Source organism: Penaeus japonicus, unplaced genomic scaffold, assembly GCF_977035675.1.
Source record: "Penaeus japonicus unplaced genomic scaffold, GWHDUDI00000001_assembly GWHDUDI00000036, whole genome shotgun sequence".
Taxonomy (NCBI): Eukaryota; Metazoa; Arthropoda; class Malacostraca; order Decapoda; family Penaeidae; genus Penaeus; species Penaeus japonicus.
In genome coordinates, this window is record NW_028234438.1 from 11,681,830 (window position 1) to 11,689,329 (window position 7,500).

Consider the following 7,500-nt stretch of genomic DNA (forward strand, 5'->3'; position numbering starts at 1 on the left):
TATATATATGTTATATATATATACATATATATATATGTATATATATATATACATATATGTATATATATATACATATATGCATATATATATATTATATATATATATATATATGTTAAATATATAAATATATATATATGTGTGTGTGTGCGTGTGTATGTGTGTGTGTGTGTGTGTGTGTGTGTGTGTGTGTGTGTGTTTGCATGTGTGTGTGTGTGTGTGATAGATCAGAAAGTTGTGATAAGCTAATTGACACTCAAGATCAAGTCCCTCTGCATTTTTCAACCAATCAGCGCCCAGGATCAAGTAACCCATCTCCTACGAGCCAATCAGAAGCCAAGATCTCCCGCCAATTACAGTCGCTCGAGTCGGTGTTAATGGCATTGTAAAAATGTACCATAACTTCCGTCCATGGCTGCGGCACAATAGGCTGCTCTCGTAATACGAAATTGGTAAAGCAAAATAAACTTTGTAAAAAGTCTTAAAGGCTTCGCTAATGTCGGAAGAAAAGCGATATATCCTGCCTTGCGTGGGAAAAGCGGGGAAGAAAATGGAAGCGAAAGAAGGTTTTTGAACTCAGTAATTTGGGAATACGAAAAAGAAAGAAGAAGAAATAAAACAACTGAAAACCATAAAAAAAAGTATTTTTTATAGATAATTTTTTTTTTCTGAAAGGTTTAGTTTTTTTTATACAAGTGTCATTCCAAGCCCCTACGTATTATGATATTATGTAATATGATCTCTCACCTCTACCCTTAAGGCATGACACATGTGCATGACTAACTGGAAGCACTTCTACGGTTCTACCCACTTTTCCAAATCTATCATAACTGGGATTTTTTTTTTTAACACGTCACTCACTCTCTAACTCATCTCTTCTATACTCCCATCATATCGTTCGGCATCTCATTTGCTACGTGACTTGCATTTGTTCGCTTCCGGTGTGCCAGCTGTATTTGAATGCAAATTGGGCGGGAAAAAGTTGGCCAATGGATGCCTTTGTTACTAAGGACCTGCGTAATAAAAGGAAATGTTTTTTGTTTGTTTCTTCTTTTTTTTGTTAGAGAGAGGGAGAGAGAGAGAGAGAGACAAGAGATGATGTCGAGCTCTCAGAGAGGATGCGTGATTATCTTCTAGTAGATCGAGAGAGAGAGATGAGCGGAGATATGAGCGCAGTCGGAGCTAGAGAGAGAGAGAGAGAGAGAGAGAGAGAAAGAAAGAGAGAGAGAGATAGAAAGAGAGGGGTTGAGAGAAAGATAGAAATTAAGAGAGAAAGGTTGAGAAAGAGAGAGAGAGAGATAGAAAGCGCGAGAGAGGTTGAGATAGAGATAGAAAAAGAGAAAGATTGAGAGAGAGAGAAAGAGAAAGAGAGAGAGAGAGAGAGAGAGAGAGAGCGAGAGAGAGAGAGAGGTTGAGGGAAAGGTAGAAAGAGAGAAAGGTTGAGAGAGAGAGAGAGAGAGAGAGGTTGGGAGAAAGATAGAACCAGCCGAGAGCGACTAGGTGAGAGAGAAGGTTGAATGTCTGAGATTGTCACAGAAAGAGAGAAAGAGAGATCGGGCTAGAGAGAGAGAGGAGAGGCGTAGAGAGGTTGAGAGTTGAGAGGTTAGAGAGAGAGAGAAAGAGATTGAGAGAGAGATAGAAAGAAAGAGAGAAAGGTTGAGAGAGAGAGAGAGAGAGAAGATTTAGCAGAGATCGAGATATTAGAGAGGAATAGAGTAGAGATTGATGAGTAAGAGAGATGAGGTGTGAGCTGAGATAGAAAGAGAGAAAGGTTGAGAGAGAGAAAGGCTGAGAGAGAGATAGAAAGAGAGAGAGAGAGGTTGAGATAGAGATAGAAAGAGAGAGAGAGAGAAAGAGAGATAGAAATAGAGAAAGATTGAGAGAGAGAGAAAGAGAAATAAAAAGAGAGACAGAGGCTCAGAGAGAGAAAAAAGGAACTCAGAACATCTCAAAGCCTCGACCTTGAAGAACCCCTCCTTCACCACCCCCACCCCCCGCCGACTGGACAGCAAGCCACACCAAGTTCCAAGTTCCAAGCAGTGAGCTAACCACGTGTTCCCACTTGGTAACACCAGCTCACATTAGAGCTAACTACATGTTCCCACTTGGTAACACCAGCTCACATTAGAGCTAACTACGTGTTCCCACTTGGTAACACCAGCTCACATTAGAGCTAACTACGTGTTCCCACTTGGCAACACCAGCTCACATTAGAGCTAACTACGTATTCCCACTTGCGTTAACACCTGCATCACCATTAGAGCTAAACTAAGGTATATCTTTTCCACACGTGGCAACACCAGCTCACATTAGAGCTAACCTACGTGTTCTCCACTTGGTAACACCAGCTCACATTAGAGCTATACAGACGTGTTTCCCTCCCACTTGGCAACACAGACCCGTCCCAGCTCACATTAGAGCTAACTACGTGTTCACCTACTTGGCAACACCACTCACATTAGAGCTAACTAACGTGTTCCCACTTGGTAACACTCAGCTCACATTTAGAGCTAACTAATAACACGTGTTCCCTCACTTGTGCAACACCAGCTCACATTAGAGCTAACTACGTGTTCCCACTTGGTAACACCAGCTCACATTAGAGCTAACTACGTGTTCCCACTTGGCAACACCAGCTCACATTAGAGCTAACTACGTGTTCCCACTTGGCAACACCAGCTCACATTAGAGCTAACTACGTGTTCCCACTTGGTAACACCAGCTCACATTAGAGCTAACTACGTGTTCCCACTTGGCAACACCAGCTCACATTAGAGCTAACTACGTGTTCCCACTTGGCAAACAATAACAACACCAGCTCACATTAGAGCTAACTACGTATTCCCACTTGGCAACACCAGCTCACATTAGAGCTAACTACGTGTTCCCACTTGGCAACACCAGCTCACATTAGAGCTAACTACGTGTTCCCACTTGGCAACACCAGCTCACATTAGAGCTAACTACGTGTTCCCACTTGGCAACACCAGCTCACATTAGAGCTAACTACGTGTTCCCACTTGGCAACACCAGCTCACATTAAGTCTCGACGGCGGGACAGAACCGTAAAGCTCACAATTATGAATATCATTTAAGACTCCTCCTTGCAAGTGATACAGAAAGAGATGGATGATGAGTGGGAAGAGAAATGGGGAAGATACAGAGAGGAAGGGAGGAGGAGCGAATGAGAGAGTATGAGGGGAGGATGGAGAAAGAGGAAGAGGTGATGAGGGAGAGAGAGAAAGAGAGAGAGAGAGAGAGAGAGAGAGAGAGAGAGAGAGAGAGAGAGAGAGAGAGAGAGAGAGAGAAAGAGAGAAAGAGTGAGAGAGATTCTCGACTGTATGGTGAATAGTGTTTGTACATTCATTCATAGTTTGCTTGTGCGGAAATATGATAAGGTGTTATTTACTAGTATTAGTATATTCCTATAGGGACTTGTAAACTTTAATGAAATTATCTTATTATGAAGCCCTGGTAGATATAGGCCATTTAGAGAGAACGAGCAATAGTATAAGCGAGAGAGAGAGCTAGAGAGAGAGAGTAGAGAGGAAGATAAGTGAAGAGAGATAGGAAAAAAGAGAAGAAATATATAGAGAGATGAGGGGGAGAGAAAGAAAAAGGAAGAAGAAAAGAGAGAGAAAAAAGAAGAGAGACAGAGAGAGAAGAGAAGAAGAGAGAGGAGTGAAACGAGTGAGAAAACGAGTATATTATGGATAATAGAGAAAAAGAGAAAAAAGAAAGAGATGAGAAATTCTCGACACTGTATATTTAATTGTGTGTGTAATTTAAACAATTCATTCATCAGTTTGCTTGTGCGGGCGAAATATTAAAGGTGTTATATACTAGTAATAGTAATTATCCTATCCTAAAGGACTTTACCAACTATCAAACTCTACTACAAATATAAACTCATCACCTTTACTCCATATGACCCCTGAGTCGCTATCTGCATAAGTCGGGCGAAAGAAGAGCAGAGAGACGAGAGAGAGCTCGAGAGAGGAGCTTAGGAGAGAGAGGAAGAGAGAGATGAGAGAGTAGAGAGGAAGAACGAAAGAGAGAGGAGGAGGATTTAGAGAAAGAGAAGGATCGAGAAAGAATAAGAGTGAGGAGAGAGGGGTGGGGGGGGAGGAGGAAAGAAAAAAGGGTAGAACCAGAGAAAAGAAGAGAGAGAAAGAAGAGAGGAGAGACGGAAGAGAGAGAGGAGGAGAGAGTGACAGAGGATGAGGGGAAGAGAGAGGAGGAGAGAGAGAAGGAGAGGAGAGAGTGAGAGAGAGAAGAGAGAGAGAGAGAAACGCAGAGAGAGAGAGAGAGAGAGAGCGAGTGAGATGAAGAGAGAGGAGAGAGAGAGAGAGAGCGAGGAAAAAGAACAGAGAGAAAGAGTGGAGATGGAATGATTCTTCTCGACTGTATGGTGAATAGTGTTTGTACATTCATTCATAGTTTGCTTGTGCGGAAATATGATAAGGTGTTATTTACTAGTATTAGTATATTCCTATAGGGACTTGTAAACTTTAAATATATCTCATTTATGAACCCATGGTAGATATTGCATTTAGAGAGAAAGAGCAAGAGAGAGAGAGAGAGAGAGAGAGAGAGAGAGAGAGAGAGAGAGAGAGAGAGAGAGAGAGAGAGAGAGAGAGAGAGAGAGGGGGGGGAGAGAGAGAGAGAGAGAGAGAGGAGGAGGATAGAGAAAGAGGAAGGAGAGAGAATCAGAGTAGAGAGAGAAGGGGGGGGGGAAGGAGGGGGAGGAGGAAGGAAAGAAAAAAGGGGAAGAGAGGAAAAGAGGACGAGAGAGAAAAAGAGAGAGAAGAGAGAGAGAGAGAGAGAGAGAGAGAGAGAGAGAGATGAGAGAGGAGACAGGAGGTGTATGAGTAGTGAGAGAGAGGCAGCGAGTGTGAGAGAGAGAGAGTGAGAGAAAGAGAGAGGAAAGAAGATAGAGTCGAGAGAAGTTCTCGGACCTTGTATGGTGAATAGTGTTTGTACATTATATTTCATTCATAGTTTGCTTGTGTTGTGCGAGCCGGGAAATATGATAAGTGGTTAATAATTATTTACTTACACCCTAGTATTAGATATATTCCTATAAAGGACTTGTAAAACTTTAAATAAATAATCTATCCCTCATTTATGAACCCCATGGTTAGATATTTGCATTTAGGCGGAGAAAGAGCAAGCGGAGAGAGAGAGAGAGAGAGAAGAGAGAGAGAGGAGAGAGATGGAGAGAGAGAGAGAGAGAGAGAGAGAGAGTGAGAAGAGAGGATAGAAGAAGGAGGAAGAGAGCAGGAGAGGGGAGGAGAAGAAGAGAGAGAGAGAGAGAGAGAGAGAGAGAGAGAGAGAGAGAGAGAGAGAGAGAGGAAGAAGAGAGAGAGGAGGAGGATAGAGAAAGAGAAGAGAGAGAATAAGAGTGAGAGAGAGAGGGGGGGAGGAGGAAAGAAAAAAGGGAAGAGAGAAAGAGAGAGAGAGAAAGAGAGAGAGAGAGAGAGAGAGAGAGAGAGAGAGAGAGAGAGAGAGAGAGAGAGAGAGAGAGAGAGAGAGAGAGAGCGGTGAGGAGAGAGAGGAGAGAGAAGGAGAGCGAGAGGAGAGAGAGAGAGAGAGGAAAGAGAGAGAGAGAACACACTGACTCGAGAACACACAAACAGAAGAGTCACACAGACACACACACAGGCACACAGACACGCAAACACCAACACACATAGAAGTTTATAGCGAATATGAATGGATATATGAATACGATAGGTAATAGTTAGAGTATAGATGAATATAAGTGAGTTGTATAATTATAGTAAAGTAATGATTAAGTGTTAGAGAGAGAAGTCTTTGAGAATAAAAGAAAAGAAGAAATAGTAGAAGAGAAGAGAAGAGAAGAGAAGAGAGAGACAGAGAGAGAGGAGGAGGAGAGAGAAAAAGAAGAGAAGAGAAGAGAAGAGAGAGACTGATAGATAGATATATAGATAGATAGATAGATAGAGAGAGAGAGAGCACAATTGAAAAAGACAAAAATACAAATAGATAATTACCCACGCACCACAAGGCAAAAGAAGAACCCCTCCCCCCCCCTCTCAAAAAAAAAAGAGTTAATCCTTGTAGTATGGAGAAGACGCTCCACTCCCCCCTCCCCCCCCCCACGCATAAAAAGATAAAGAAAAAGAAGAAACAAAAAGAATAAAGGACGGAAATAGCTGTGGTCGTCAGTCAATGCAGAAGCGCGAAGGTCCGAACGCTCGTAGATCACAGCTAATGGCGGAACTGTCACCCTCTCTCTCGTGGCTCTGAAACTGTGTTTATGAACCTTCAAGTATACTCTTGAACCCCTTCTCTAGAACCTCCCCTCTCCCCCAACCCCTACCTCTCCTCTCTCCTTAAGACTTGAAGATAACGCATGACATTCAATCATCGATTCTCCCTTCGGCGGAAGTCGGTACAGTGAAGTCGCTATTCTAGGGTTTCGGATGGATTGTTTATGTGATTTGGGGTGGAGGGGGGGTGGGGGGTGAGTAGGATAGTGGTGGTGGGAACGGGGAGGATACAGGTAAGATTATATATCGCTCTACGGGGAATATATAACTTCATACTCATTTCATTCATCCAACTTGTTTTGTTTTGTTTTTAATCTTCAGCAATCACTTACCACTTACTCATAATGTAATTCCCAGTAACCCACATTCAGCGTCCGAGTCGGTGCTCGTGGCCTTGGCTTAAGTCCCACTCAGGAATTGGTCTCGGTTACGTGTCTCGATATAGCGAAAGATTATTGGCTGAAGGCGGTAAACATGTCTGGCAGAAAAAAAAAGAAAAGAACTTTCCCGCCAAATTTCGTGTTATCACATAATTTGCTGGCTCAAGAACGCCACTTTAATCTTTCTGCAACACTTGGTTGATGCAAATTACGGAATAGCTGGCAAAGCTGGATTTGAACATGAACGAAGAATTTCTATAGTGTTCATACGTTTTCAAGAATTTTCATACAGATTCATGCATATTAAGGTATGTATGTATTTACGTTTGCATGATACAGTATCATGTACATACACACATGCACTCTCTCTCTCTCTCTCCCTCTCCCTCCTTCCCTCCCTAACCCCCTCCTCTCTCTCATTCTTTCTCATTCTCCCTCTCTCTCTTTCTCTCATTCTCCTTCTCTCTCTTTCTCTCATTCTCACTCTCTCTCTCTCCCTCCCTCCTTCCCTCCCCCTCCCCTCTCTTTTTCTTTCTCACTCTCTCTCTCTCATTCTCACTCTCTCCCTCTCTCTCTTTCTCTCATTCTCACTCTCTCTTTCTTTCTCTCTCTCTCTCTATCTATCTCTATCTCCCTCCCTCCTTCCCTCCCTACCCCCCCCTCTCTCTCTCTCTTTCACACACACACACACACACACACACACACACACACACACACACACACACACACACACACACACACACACACACACACACACACACACACGTACAAACCAGCCAACCATCCATCAGCGTTGTGGAAAAGCTTTCCCTTGAGTCCGACTTGCT